Raw genomic sequence first — 16125 nt, 5'->3', positions numbered from 1 at the left:
TGTTTTTAAAAAAAATTTACCTTTCACCTTTACTGAATGGCGTCCATTTTCATTCATAAGTGTGCAACGATGTTTCAGTTTAGAGACATTAGCAAAAATATGAATATCTCTGCAGTGGGTGAAGTTACAACACTGCAACTGACATGATTGTTTTTAGAAAAGTGTTCTCTACAACATTGTCTATTACACTAAACACACTAAATTCAAAAATAACCAGTCAAAATGACCTCCAAAGTTTGGTATTCAAATTTTCAAAAATCCACTTTTTAGGCCCCAAAATAGCAAACAAGGAGTGATTTATGAGAGTATTTTTTCCTATAGTTAGATATCATACACTACTAGCCTCATAACAGGAAGAATTTTTGAAATTTGAAAATTTTCATTTTTTGTAAAGTTTTGGGTTAGCTACTTCAGGTGGGACTGAACATAAAAATATGATTTTTGCACAGTTTGTACATCTATATGATAGCAACATAATTTAAAAATTTCAACATTGATATCTGACTGTGAACAAAGATATGAATTTTTGAAAATGAGGAGATAATTCACATTACTCTACAACTGATCTTATGGCTGTTGCCTATTCATGTGTGATATTGATGGGATGTAATCAATTATTATTGAAGTAAGGTACCGAATTATATACTTAAAGTGGAAACATCACTGAAACTAACATTTATATTATTTTGACATACTTAAATATTTTCAATTAACATCCTTAAAGACACTTATTTCTTCAGACAGCTTCTGTGATATAGAATAAGACCTCCCAGTTGCTGTGGTAAGTTCAAGCACTAAAAGTTTCCTTAAAACATTTTTCATTGGTATCCAGACTTTGTCACTAATAGCTTTCTTGAATGATGTTCCTGGGTCAGCGGGGTGGTAAAAATGCACAAAAACATCGCTGTTTTCCAAACTTATTCTTTCAACCTCTGCAAGCCACTACTGTCAATCATACAAACATGCCACTATGTCATTCAACGTTAAAGACAGAGGTGTAATTTTACTGACACAATTATCCTCATGAATTTCAGTTTCTGACGTTACACAGCGTTGAACTAATTTTTCTGCAATGCCAAGGAATTTGTGGAAATGCCTTGTTCCTTTTATTGTTATACAGTTTTCAAATCTGGTTTGAAGTGCTGTTTTCATATGCAGAACCACTACTTCTTTCTTGATCAGAAAATAGGTAATGCCTTTAATATTATCCTTGCAAAAGACATACATGTCCTTTACTGTGAGAATTTGGTCTGTGGTTGGTCTTTTAGGCTGGCTTTACTAACTTCGCATTTTGTTTTACCTCCTACTCCATCACATGCATTTTTACCATGGCAATATGCAAAAAAGTGCCATTCTGCCTCCAACCCAAAGTCTACTTTATGGTTGCACAGATTTGAAAAATTATTTTTGTTCTTATACTGACTACCACTTCTCAACCTTGGGAAAATTTTCTTTTATGTAATTCATTACATACTTTTGAAACATGTGTACAACCAAAGTGTGGTGCTCCAAGTAGTCGCTTAGAATGCAAATCGGAGGACTGCAAACTTCATCTTTCTCATTTTTTAAGTAGAGAATAAATGGATGCACTGTTGCCTGGTCATTGGCCCAGTTGTACCCTTGTATTGCATCCTGAATCACAAATGTAAAATTTTCAGCTAAATCAGCTAACACTATGCATTCAGTTTCACAAAGTTGTGCTTTTTTGTCCTTCAAAAACTTACTTTGGGTTTTAGAAACATAGTGGTGACAGAGTTTTTGTAAGTTATCAATTAAAGATTCCAAGTACTCTTCCTGAGATTTAACCACTGTTATCATTTCTGCCCTGTCACTTGTGACCCACTGTTTGAAGGTAATACTGTCTGGCATTTCCTCATTACATTCGTGAAACAATTTAATAATGGTTTCCTTACCAGGGCATTTATTACACAAACTCATGCAGTCATAACTGTTAGTATGACAGACCATTAAATCTAGTAACTCTTTGTAATTAAGATCACTGAATTTTGCACCCGCAAACATCAGTTTGACATCCAACCAAAATCCACCACTTAGGGCAGATGTCACAAAATTTTGATCTTCCAATTTTGCTTTCAGGATGAGAATTTTTGAAAGCTACATAAAGTTCATTTAAATTTGACACCACTAGTTATTTCTGTTTTGTTACTTTAACTCCATTTATTACAACTCTTTTGTTATCTTTGCAACCTGAGCTCATTCTACTGTTTTCATCATCTTCAAAAAACTGCTGGATCTTTTTAATTGTTTCTTCACTTATACCTACTCCTTTCTTCTTTCCTAAAACTGTAAGAATGCCTTGTTCTTTCACTAATTTTTGGGTTAGCTTAACCAAACGATGAGAAACGCTGAATTCATAAACCATTTTTTCTCTTGACCATGAGTCAGGGAGCAAACTTAACATTATAACTTTTTCCTCTTTAGATGTCACTGAACATTTAATTTTTAATTTCTCTATTAAGCTCAAACATCCAGTGTCAGATGATGCTGGTGGTAGGTTTTCTTCTTCTTTAGAAATAATGTTGGTATCTGTATTATTAAAGCATGATTCGAAGTCTCTTCTAATTTTGTGTGAAATTTGTTGTACTTAATTTTCAATAGCTGCTTTTCTTTTTCTGCTACTTAATTTTATTATTTTCGAAGCAGGAGATATGTCTAACTTAGAACAAACAAAACCAATATGCTAACAGCTTCCTCATTAGGAATATAAATGTCATTAACATGGTCTCATGATTCTGGTTCTGGATTCACAACAAATATTTTTGAGTAACAATTTGGGCACAAGGAATTTCCAGGAATCACATTACGTTTCACTTGGGAAGCTGTTTCACTCTCACATAACAAGGACAAATGTTCTAGTTTTATTTCCCTCACACCTTTACTAATAGGCGTTTTATGAACTTTAAGTGGATCACAGCACTTCAGAATATATTTCTTCTCATGATACTCACATACTGATGTTACAGAAGAACTTACTCAAAATTTAAACAAAGTTTGTCTAACTTCATCAAAGTCATTGACATTTTTCAAGTTTCTTGAAACTGAACTGTAAACTGTTTTGTGACACAATTCACTAGCACTCTGTTCAACAGAGCACTGTTCATCCATGTTATTGCATTCCAATTAATCTCTCAAAATTAATTACAAATTGCACACAGAACAAAGCACACAATACGATCTACAATCTCGAAGTATGTACATCCACTCTAACAGAGGTTTCAGAACAGACTGACTACAACAATGCCACGCCCAGCAATAATGTACTTCTTTATTGACAATAAAACTACGTAAATGGACATTTTTATTACCATAGAACAAAAGTGAAAGCTCCTATTGTTTAATATCGCATTATTAAAAATAAATAAACTAAATGAATATTGGGTGATAGTGTTAACTAAATGTGTCACAAATTTTATTACAATGAAACAATAAACCATTTAAATAGGCAACAGCCATAAGATTGGTTGTAGAGTAATGTGAATTATTTCCTCATTTTCAAAAATTCATATCTTTGTGAACAATATCAATAGATATTAATGTTGAAATTTTTACAGTATGTTGCTATCATATAGGTGTACAAACTGCGCAAAAATCATATTTTTATATTCCGTCCCACCTGAGATAACTAACCCAAAACTTTACAAAAAATTAAAATTTTCAAATTTAAAAAATTCATAAAAAATTAAGGAAACATTTATAAGTGTTCTTGCTCTACATGAGGCTAGTAGTTTACGATATCTAACTATAGGAAAAAAAAATAGACACTCACGAATCACTCCTTGTTCGTTATTTTTGGGCCTAAAAAGTGGATTTTTGAAAATTTTTATACCAAACTTTGGAGGTAATTTTTACTAGTTATTTTTGAATTTAGGGTGTTTTGTATAATAGACAATGTTGTAGAGGACACTTTTCTAAAAACAATCATGTCAATTTCAATGTTGAAACTTAATCCAGTGCAGAGATATTCAAATTTTCGCTAATGTCTCCAGACTGAACAATCGTTGCGCACCTACAAATAAAAATGGCTGCCATCCAGTAAAGGTGCAAGATAAATTATTTAAAAAAAAAAAACTGTTTTGAACATCTCAAATATAGGGCAATCACATAAAAAAATTAAAATATTTAAAAATGGTCAAGCAACCATCACTGGACCACTTCATATGGATGGATTGACCCTTTTGTTTGATTTTAGAGTATCTTCTATGATTGTACACCAAAAAACAATGTCAAAGATAATGGATGGTTTTGTTTTGTGGATCATTTCTACTACCCTTTTCGAAGCCGGGTGTGACCTCTGCTTTCTTCCAACTACTGTGCACAGTTTTTTGCTTGAGGGCTCTACGATAGATTATAGTTAGAAGAGAGGTTAACTGAGGCAAGAATTCAGTACAGAATCTGATGGGGATTCCATCGGACCCTGGATATGTGTTCGGTTTTAGTGATTTCAGCTGTTTCCCAACAACAATGACACTAATATTGATTTCATTCATTTTTTCATTGGCAAGGGGATTAAATGGGGCATTTCCCTTGGGTTTTTCTTTGTAAAGAACATTTGAAAACAGTGTTAAGAATTTAATTTTTTTGCTTTGCTGCCCTTAATTTAAGCTCCTGTCTCATTCGCAAGTGACTGGACTCTTACTTTGGTACCACTAACAGCCTTTGCATACGACCAGAATTTCTTCACGTTTCGTGAAAGATCATCTGACAATATTCTGCTACAGTAGTCACTGAAGGCTTTGTCCATTGCTGACTTGACAGCCAGTTGCATTTCATACAGCTCACCTCTATCTACAGTTCTATGCTTCATTTTACACCTGTTAAACAATAGCCTCTGTCTCTTTAGAACTTTCTTTTTCAGTGACTGCATACCACTTAGGGTTCTTTGCATTATAAACTGTTCCACTGGGCACATATCTATCATCCAGCACGTGCTCAACTATGCTTTTAAATTTGAGCCATAGCTACTCCACATGCTACTGCACTGTGTTGTAGATATTTATTATTGTGTGTTAGTTTCTATATTATACTAATTGTTGTGGATTGGTAAGACAGCCAACCCACTATGAGAGGAAGCCGAAAGGCACGCGTTTTAGCTCACGCAGGCTGGCGTGAGGTCTGGAACAGGTCTAGGAAACGAGACTAGCAAAAAAGGACGTAGCTGTGGAATACTTAACTTTAATCCATAAATGGTGAACATCGCTCTTGACAGTACATGTTTTACAGCATCAATAGTAACTGGTAATGGCGCCTTGCTAGGTCGTAGCAAATGACGTAGCTGAAGGCTATGCTAACTATTGTCTCGGCAAATGAGAGCGTATTTTGTCAGTGAACCATCACTAGCAAAGTCAGCTGTACAACTGGGGCGAGTGCTAGGAAGTCTCTCTAGACCTGCCATGTGGCGGCGCTTGGTCTGCAATCACTGATAGTGGCGACACGTGGGTCCGATGTATACTAACAGACCGTGGCCGATTTAAAGGCTACCACCTAGCAAGTGTGGTGTCTGGCGGTGACACCACACTAATCTTTGTTTAACAAAATTTGAAGCTATATATAACCTAATGTAGAAAATAATTTAAGAGAATTTACAATGAAGTCTTAAAAATTAATGTAATACAGTGTTCAATATGTGAACAGTTACCACAATGCTATTCTTCAGTAGAAGTTGAAATGGCATTTTCTTCGTGAAATGATAAAACTCGGGCATTACAGTCACTACTACTGCAGGGAATTTGTCTACATAAGGAGCAGACTTAGATCAATGCAGTTAGTTGCCAAGTTAGTAGTGGCAGTAGCTGGGTCATTCCACGTCAAGGGGACCAGGTGTCCCTAATCAACCACCTGCACATCTAATGAAATTTGGTGTGAAGGTTCTATGTGGTCTTGGGTTGTTGTACACCAAATTTCAGCCCAGTATCTTCAACGGTTGAACTGTTAGGGGCTTTTAAAGAGAGGCTACTCATCTTTGCATCACATACAGAGGTTCAGATGTGCCAAGTTTGCTAGGCTTTTTTAAAAGTTCTAGAAAGCATTTGTCATTTTCTTTAATATATATAGACAACTTTTTATGCTGAATCACACCATAGCAAAAATTAGGGATTCAGCCACACCCAAACATAGATACAAGCCTCTTAAGTGGCTAAAAAATTTGTCGTGCCATTCTGAGAGCCAAGGTTTGACCGACCACTGCTACTTTTCATAAGAACCAATCACACCAAAATTTCAGAGGATTATTCCTAGCTGAGATTTCTATATATTGATCAAATTTAATTAACATTGAATGCCTAGACAAAAAGGTAAGCTTTTTCAAAGCTGGCCGACATATTCTACATGCAAATTTTAGGGGGTGGGGGGGGGGAGCAATATCTCAACTGTGTCTTGTTCAATTCCTTTTTTCTTGAAACAGCTGGATGAACATGCTTTAAGCTTTCCAAGCCATATTGTTTAATTTCTGGATCTTGCATTCTGACAAGTAAGAATATGTTTCAAAACTTATTTTAGCACTCTGAGGAGATTGGAAAGTGAAATTTGCTGATTAAGTCCCAAAATTAATTTTTTTTTATTCCAGTATATAAATCAGTTACAAACTTTAATTTAATACATGCCATAAAACAATATAATACCCAACACAGTAAATTTAAAACAAAAATACTAAGGTTCAGTTCCATTTTTGGTTAAACAGTTTTACAATTTTGTCAAAGGTAGATTGTGGATAACTGTTCTGTCTTCCTGATGATGATGGTGAGGCATCACAAGGTGATTTACCGTGGCTTGTTCCAAAAAAATTCCATTCAGCAGTGATGCCAAAATCCTTTTCATGCAGACATAAACTGATGAAATTTTTGAAATTCTTAAACTGAGCAGCTGAACCATCACTAAAGTAATAAATGTTCTTAATGTTTGCAATCTTTGTCTTTAAATGTGCTATTAACTTTATATGAAAGGCATGAACAGCAGTGGTATCATGACGGAGACAGTTGCTGATCATACAAATGCATTCTTTGCCACCAAAACAGGCAATAAATGGATGTAATGTGGCCTGGCTATCCTCCCAATGAAATCCTTGCACAGCATCTTGAACAACACATGAATAATTCTCAGCAAAATCCATCAATATAATTAATTCATTTTCTGCAAGATTTCATTTTAGCTGCTTAAGGTATACACCCAATCCCAAAGACAGCAGGTGTTGACAGATGTGAAAATTACCGAACTATCAGTTTAATAAGTCACGGCTCCAAAATACTAATGCAAATTCTTTACAGACGAATGGAAAAACTGGTAGAAGCCAACCTCGGGGAAGATCAGTTTGGAGGAAATACTGACCCTACGACTTATTTTAGAAGCTAGATTAAGAAAAGGCAAACCTACGTTTCTAGCATTTGTAGACTTAGAGAAAGCTTTTCACAATGTTGACTGGAATACTCTCAAATTCTGAAGGTGGCAGGTGTAAAATACAGGGAGCGAAAGGCTATTTACAATTTGTACAGAAACCAGATGGCAGTTATAAGACTCGAGAATAAGCAGCTTTCGAAATGTGGTGCTACAGAAGAATGCTGAAGATTGGATGGGTAGATCACATAACTAATGAGGAGGTATTGAATAGAATTGGGGAGAAGAGGAGTTTGTGGCACAACTTGACTAGAAGAAGGGATCGGTTGGTAGGACATGTTCTGAGGCATCAAGGGATCACCAATTTGGTATTGGAGGGCAGAGTGGAGGGTAAAAATCGTAGAGGGAGACAAAGAGATGAATACACTGAGCAGATTCAGAAGGACGTAGGCTGCAGTAGGTACAGGGAGATGAAGAAGCTTGCACAGCATAGAGTAGCATGGAGAGCTGCATCAAACCAGTCTCAGGACTGAAGACAACAACAACAACAACAACAACAACAACAACAACAAGGTATACACTTTGGTGTTTTGACACAAAGTGATGGCTTCTTAACCCAGTAATTTCAAAATTAGTGCCTCCATGAAATCTTCAACAGTTCTCTGACATGTTTCTAATGTAGCTCTGTCAGTATGGACCCCATGCTTGTACTATATTGTTTCTTCAGGCTCATAGTCTTTAAAAGCATCTTCAAGAAAAGCTTCTAGTTGCCTTTTTCTTGGACATTCCTAACAATGCTGCATACAATCTTTTGATTCCACACTGCATACAGTTTTTTCATCAAACCCTTGTAGTCAACTTGGATGGATGTTGTTCAAGCCAACATTAATTTGGCATTTTAATGAATTGCACATGCACATATGGAAAGTGATGCAGAAGCACCAACTGTAGTACGCCATTTCGGCCTGAGTTCACAAAATTTTGAGAAGCTTATTTGATTTCCATATTGTTTACAATAAGCAATGAACATTTCTTTCAGGTTACAAAGGAGCAGGCATTTCTGCTTGTGAATCTTTTCCCCATTTATTCTGACTGCAAGACAATCCTTTTTGTCAGGACGTAAACGAGAAAAAAGTGAGGACATTTTGTTTTACTTCAACACTGAGCTTTTTCTCTTTTTCTGATTGCAGGTGTTACCAAACTCCCATCTTTCATCTTTAGTTTTCTCGCCTTCTTCACCAGTTTAGTTGAAACAGCAAATTCTTTCGATCTTTTTTCAATAGTCCAGCTTTTTTGGGCTAGGGTCAAAATTTGGACTTTACTGCATTTGCTTGAAATCTGAAACTTAATTAAATTTAAGTTCTTCAATTAAGATGTCCATATCTTCACATTTTTGGCACTCTCCTGTTTGTATGTGCACAATATCTACTTAGCTCACACCAGCAGCTGCGGCAATTACCTTAGTAATGCTGCCTGGGGCTTTCAGAACTTTGCACTTTATGTACCCCACTGAATCCCTTTTGCTGATCCGTTGAAGCTTAAATGGTGACTCTCCAAGTGGTGGTGATGAAGTGTTAGCAGTAAAGCAAGCATCAACAACAATCATGTCTTCAGCAAATGGTGACTCTTGCTTAACCTGGTGGGAAGATTCTTTCTGGGCCACTTCATGTCTACATTTGGTACAAATTTTCTGACCAAGTTTAAAAACTTCATCTGTTGGTAACTTCAATCTATCAGACACTGCAATGGTTATTGGTGTTAAAGCCTTCTTTATTACATGTTTTTCTTTACTAGACAGGTTGCAGCAAGTCTTCTACAGGAACAGAAATCTTGTCATCAACAGGCATTATGGTATGGGCGAATTTGGGCATCTTCAGTCAAATCAAGCCCAAACCTACATTGTACAAGCTCATAGTCCACTGGTGAAACTTCCTTAACTGATCTTAGTTGACTTCCCTGATAGAATGATAATGACCCATGACAATCAGCTCCATCTGATCCACCAAAGTAGCAAGGTGCAAGCATCTCTTCATTCATTTTATACAATAGTTTATTAACCTATAACAAGCAATTTTGAAAGCTCATGGATATCCTGGTTTGAAGCATAGCAGATTCAGACTTATTTATATATAAAATATACAAATTAGCATATCAAAGTATATTGTTTCGGTGCATACCTTCAGCTACAACAATGATTATTTATTATCCAAACACTCAGTACTCAGCACTAAGATTGTACCACGTCAACATCGAAGATTACACTGCACAGAAGACTGAGACTGTGAAAATTGCCAATAACAAAGGCAACAATTGAAAGTGGTGATTCAGCAATGTATCAATACTGCACGAATAGAGCCTTAAAAAGACCATTGCTTCTTTATAATGATGATTGAAACTGACTGATGGTGCATATATGCACCACCATGCATTGTAAGGTTAAAATGTTCTATAGCAAGATGGCATTCCATTATGATCTTCTGGATTTTATACTCTGAAGACCATTTTCTGAGGTTTTAGTATATTTATATTCTATACTGGAAAATAATGTAAAAACACTTATTAGCATGGTCACATTACCTAAACCACAGGCAAATCTTACTATTAAAAAATACTGCAATTACACATTTTTCTGATATATTAATTCAAATTGTATTGATTTTTTGTCTTTATCAATAATCCTTTTCTCTACTTTTGACGGTATTCTTACTCACCAATATGCAAGATCCAGAAACAATTGAGATATTGCCGCCCCTCCCCCCCTCCAATACCCTAAAATTTGAATGTAGAAATTTTTGGCCAACTTTGCAAATGCACATCTTTTCATCTAGGCATCCAATGTTAATTAAATTTGATCCACATATAGACATCATAGGTATGAATAACCCTCTGAAGTTCTGGTGTGATCGGTTCATATAAAAAGTAGCAGTGGTCAGTCAAACCTTGTCTCTCAGAACAGCGCAATGAATTTTTTTAGCCACTTTAGAGGCTTGTATCTATATTTAGGTGTGGCTAGATCCCTAACTTTTGCCATTGTGTGATTCAGTATAAAAAGTTGTCTATGTACATTAAAGCAAATGACCAAATGTCTGCTAGAACTTTTAAAAAAAGCCTAGCAAACTTGGCACATTTGCACCTTCATATGTGATGCATAGATGAGTAGCCTCTCTTTAAAAGCCCCTACAAATTCAGCCACTGCAGATTGTTGTTGTTGCAGTCTTCAGTCCTGAGACTGGTTTGATGCAGCTCTCCATGCTACTCTATCCTGTGCAAGCTTCTTCATCTCCCAGTGCCTACTGCAACCTACATCCTTCTGAATGTGCTTAGTGTATTCATCTCTTGGTCTCCATCTACAATTTTTACCTTCCACGCTGCCATCCAATACTAAATTGGTGATCCCTTGATGCCTCAGAACATGTCCTACCAACCGATCCCTTCTTCTAGTCAAGTTGTGCCACAAGCTCCTCTTCTCCCCAATTCTATTCAATACCTCCTCATTAGTTATATGATCTACCTATCTAACCTTCAGCACCACATTTCGAAAGCTTCTATTCTCTTCTTGTCTAAGCTATTTATCGTCCAAGTTTCACTTCCATACATGGCTACACTCCATACAAATACTTTCAGAAACTACTTCCTGGCACTTAAATCTATACTCGATGTTAACAAATTTCTCTTCTTCAGAAACGCTTTCTTTCCAATTGCCAGTCTACATTTTATATCCTCTCTACTTCGACCATCATCAGTTATTTTGCTCCCCAAATAGCAAAACTCCTTTACTACTTTAAGTGTTTCATTTCCCAATCTAACTCCCTCAGCATCACCCGACTTAATTCGACTACATTCCATTATCCTCGTTTTGCTCTTGTTGATGTTCATCTTATACCCTCCTTTCAACACACTATCCATTCCGTTCAACTGCACTTCCAAGTCCTTTTCTGTCTCTGACAGAATTGCAATGTCATCGGCGAACTTCAAAGTTTTTATTTCTTTTCCATAGATTTTAATACCTACTCTGAATTTTTCTTTTGTTTCCTTTATTACATGCTCAATATACAGATTGAATAACATCGGGGGAGAGGCTACAACCCTGTCTCTCTTCCCAACCACTGCTTCCCTGCATGCCTGTTTAGTCATTTTGCACTTCCTGTCGATCTCATTTTTGAGACATTCGTATTCCTTTTCGCCTGCTTCATTTACCGCATTTTTATATTTTCTCCTTTCACCAATTAAATTCAATATTCCTTCTGTCACCCAAGTATTTCTACTAGCCCTCTTCTTTTTACCTACTTGATCCTATGCTGCCTTCACTACTTCATCCCTCAAAGCTACCCATTCTTCTTCTACTGTATTTCTTTCCCCCATTCTTGTCAATTGTTCCCCAATGCTCTCCCTGAAACTCTGTACAACCTCTGGTTTAATCAGTTTATCCAGGTCCCATCCTTCATACCAAATTTTATTAGATTTGGTGAGGGTCAAGTGGGGACACTTCTTAATATCGGTCCCTATGACGTAGAATGACCCAGTTGCTATGAGTTAAAAAGATGCTGTGAGGTGTTGCTAGTGAAAATTGTTTGTAAATGGAAAGAAAAAAAAAAAAAAAAAAAATTGAAACTTGGCTATAAAAAATATTTGAGAAAAATAAATCCATATTGACGTAAAAATATAAAAAAGTGAGACAGATTTCTCCAGTAAGCAGTCTAAGGCTCTGCAGTCATGGACTGTGCGGCTGGTCCCGGCGGAGGTTCGAGTCATCCCTCGGGCATGGGTGTGTGTGTTTGTCCTTAGGGTAATTCAGGTTACGTAATGTGTAGGGACTGATGACCTTAGCAGTTAAGTCCCATAAGATTTCACACATTTCTTCTCCAGTAAACAAGAACGATGTACGACTACAATCAGCCATCATCTTTACACTTGATTCTTTGAAGTTTCCTCCTCAAACTTTTACTATTTGCATTAAAATCTCTTATTTATTGGGAAGATTGCTATGTACAAGTAAATATTTGTCTTCACTGAAAGCAGGAGCATTTACATTTCTTAAATATTTATTCAGGAGATGTGAGTTACTAGTGTGTGGTGTGCAGAGGAAAGCCACGTGTCTTTCAGATGCCTTTTTGAAGGTTTCCGATTTCTTAACAGGGTGATGACTTTGGCTCATCGAAGTTGAAATTACAAGGTTTCCATTAAGTTATATTTGCTGCAGGCGAGAGTGAGTTTTCCTTTACTAGTTTATGCAACTGCAGTTGGAAGTGCTTTGATTTATTACCTCACTTATTAGCGATTATTCCCAGTTAAGCTATATTTTGTAAACCCCGTCTCCCTCTTGAAAGGCTGCCATCCTATGTCAGTGTTCTGAGCTTCCACAAAAGTAGAACTGACGTAACGGTCATAGGGATTGTGATTCCTTTTGTTGTGGTCACAGTTGCACTTGGATCCCTTTATGCAATGGGATTAGTCTCTTCACTATAAAAAATAAAATCCATAACACAAAGCACATGGTAGAGGCTACTGCACAATTTTACACTGCAGCCAGCAGCGGTAGTTCAGACCCGATCTTAAACAACCTTAATTCGCAACACTCCCATCTAAAACTGCCAGGATATAGTGTCCGCAGAATAGCAACAACATGTTTCAAACCAAATGTCCTTCACACTATATTTACTTTTATTACTTGAAATCATGACCAGTTGCTTCCAAAGCAGAATCTCAGGAGTGATATGTAACATTCCTTTCCATCAACTAACAGTTCAACTCCATCACGAATGTGTCTGAATTCCATGAGGCTTTCAGGATTCCTTGAAAATTTTCTGACTTTTCCTGTACATTCAATTTCCCTGAGGATTCCGTATTTTCCAGAAAAGTCTGGTTCAAATAGCTCTGAGCACTATGGGACTTAACTTCTGAGGTCATCAGTCCCCTAGAACCTAGAACTACTTAAACCTAACTAATCTCATGACATCACACACATCCATGCCCGAGGCAGGATTCGAACCTGCGACCATAGTGGTTGGGAGGTTCCAGACGTCAGAAAAGTCTGTTTGAACCTGTAAAGACCTTAATATTTTCCGCTGCTAATGACAGAACTCATTCACAGTTTAACTGTTATATTTAATATAATATTTTTGTGTAGACTTTGCATCCCTGCCTGGGCTTGAAGTGAAGATATGTGCTTTAATGTTGGGTTAATTAATTAGATTTCCTAAAATGCTAAGTGGAAAGTTGTGAATAACTACCAACTCCCAAGTTAATTAAAAACATACCGTATAGGCTATTCCTTCTACAAACTGTTCTATTATTTTGAGTAGGTATTGAAAGTTCCATCGGTTTCACAGTAAGTAGCTATCAGTATTCACGGTAAGGCTACATAACTGATGTTTTATTGGAGACAGAACATTGTTGTTGTAGATTAGGTTAGCAGTCTTCTCTGAGAAAGCTATTGTGGACAAATGAGTATTGGGCTGCTGATGGAGGATATCCAGCAGGTATTTGGTGTAAAAGAGGAAGCTGAAATATTTTTCAAGAAGCAGGAATAGCTTCAGATTGTGTTAACAAGGTAGCGTAGTTGTATTTGCTGTAATTCCACTTCTAACTTAAATATTTCTTTTGGCACTGTTCCTAAAGGCGACTTTTTTGTACACATTGGCAATTTATTACAAAGCAAGTTCCGTTTATAGCTCTAACTATTGTGAACTTTGCTGAGCTAATGGTTTGTTAAGTAGATTATGTTATTTGAGTTTGATGGCAATGAATACCATTGTTCAGTTGGAAGGAATGCAGAATCCTTGGCCAAAGTGCACTTAGCATATCAGCAGCTCTTATGCTGATATTAGCAACTCCGTCACATTGGTCACAACTGATCAGGTGATAGCATGTGGTAGCCAAGAAACAGGGTGGAGTAAAGATTTCTTTTGGCAAAAGATAGAGATTGATTATATTTGTTCTCCATACTGATTGCCATTTGACGAAACCAATGATTGTGAATGGAAGGAAGCTAGATTTGCTAACATACTGGCCTGTAGCATGGCCTTAGGATAGGTTAAGATGGAATGTAATAATCCTGCCAGCAAGTCTGTGAAGCCAATGGATATTCAAAGGAAAAATGACATCCCAGAACAAAATACCACGTAACTTTACCAATGAACTGTAAGATATTACTAACTTGAATGTCACTGTCTACCTACAAATGATCCATGGTTTTTTGTGTTACTACCCACAATTCATCGTCCGAACTGTTACTAACAGCAACAGGCAACACAAAAGTCGCGAACACCGTAAGTGCACTTTCGTCACCCACCGACTATAGGAATTACTATACAGAGGCCACTTTGTATTAAAATTAAACTTCCCATCTGTCTTCTCACATATAATCCCTATATATTCTTATGGTAATAGTTACAGTAAATGACTATTCTACTGTCTTGCATGTGACATTCTTGTATGCAGATACTGACAAGGCACAGGCAAGACAAATATGTTATATCCTTGTACTATATGTAATTACTTTACAGCTTTCAACAAAATGGTTCAAATGGCTCTGAGCAGTATGGGACTTAACATTTGAGGTCATCAGTCCCCTAGAACTTCAAACTACTTAAACCTAACTAACCTAAGAACATCACACACATCCATGCCCGAGGCGGGATTCGAACCTGCGACCTTAGCAGTCGCGCGGTTCCAGACTGAAGCGCCTAGAACCGCTCGGCCACACCGGCCAGCCAACTTCCAACAGTTCAAATGTTGGAACGAGTCTCTCGCACTAATGAACGACAACGTGAATGGTTTTCACCCGAACATGGTAGGACTTATACACAACAAACAAGTATAAAAGAAAAGACAGCGTTAAATATCCTCGCATGAAATCTAATTGAACTACATACGAAAAAACTGAGCAAATATTTCGAAAAATGTGTTAAAAATTGCGTTTATAACAGCAGAAAATTCATGGTTTCCGCTCTGCCACGACATATGAACTATAAATAATAAATTTACCACTGCCGGTGTGTACATAATTACGCGAGATAGCCGTGGAAAGCATTAAACAGGCCAAGCAGGAATAAAGTTTCTGACACATTAATGAGCATACATACGTAAGTAACAAGGAATCGTTTTGTTTTCACATGCAAATTGGAAATTATAGCATTACTAACAACGAGAAACGTCGTAAAAAAAATTTGCACATAATCCACTAAGGACATTATCTTGACATAGTTGATGTGCTAGAAATTTATACAGTAAGCAATATTGAACTAAAAAGGTTACCTGGTGGACAAAGTGAATGCATTTCGTGCGCGTATTTTAATACACTAACAACGTATGCCTACCTGTTACCCTGTCGCTCGATGGGCGCGTCCAAGTATTGACATTTCACAGGGAAGCAAGCGATATATCGATGTTCCGAAAAATCGAGATTTCGTCCGTAAACGTAGAGTTTACCATCGATGTTTCGAAGGTCGGTGCATCAACAGCAAAAGTCCAAAAACATCGATATCCTTCAACAATGCATATGTAGCGACAACGTTCACTTTGCGTCAGTGTTGCGTGTATTGCGAGCGAGCATTGTTTTGTTTACGTCGAGACTGTCAGTTGGCTTCCGGCGGGGCGCTGCAATCGACAGTGAATATTTCGCAATCGTCACGAAGCGTACATATTGTTTTGATTGTTGTTATTTGGTGTCAGTTATTATTCTCTGTTAGTTTCACCTAGTAAAAGTAACATCTCGGAGGTTCCTTCATCTACGTGTGTATTTATCCGATCTGTATACGCTAATTCCTCTGCGCCGCC

General features: G+C 36.9%; 1 protein-coding gene across 4 annotated transcripts in view; it reads right to left on the bottom strand.

Moving 5' to 3' along the window:
- The window catches only part of LOC124719021, a 104133-nt gene extending 88382 nt beyond the window's left edge, over positions 1–15751 (bottom strand). Inside the window, exon 1 of one of the 4 annotated variants that reach the window (XR_007005971.1) lies at positions 15666–15737. The gene's annotated coding sequence lies outside the window, so the exon portion shown is untranslated. Of the gene's footprint in view, positions 1–15665 lie in introns of all 4 variants that reach the window. The other 3 variants (XM_047244691.1, XM_047244690.1, XM_047244692.1) reach the window with 3 other exon arrangements.
- Positions 15752–16125: the final 374 nt, after the last annotated feature.

Source organism: Schistocerca piceifrons, chromosome 10, assembly GCF_021461385.2.
Source record: "Schistocerca piceifrons isolate TAMUIC-IGC-003096 chromosome 10, iqSchPice1.1, whole genome shotgun sequence".
NCBI lineage: Eukaryota > Metazoa > Arthropoda > Insecta > Orthoptera > Acrididae > Schistocerca > Schistocerca piceifrons.
This window is presented reverse-complemented; position numbering and strand designations above follow the sequence as displayed.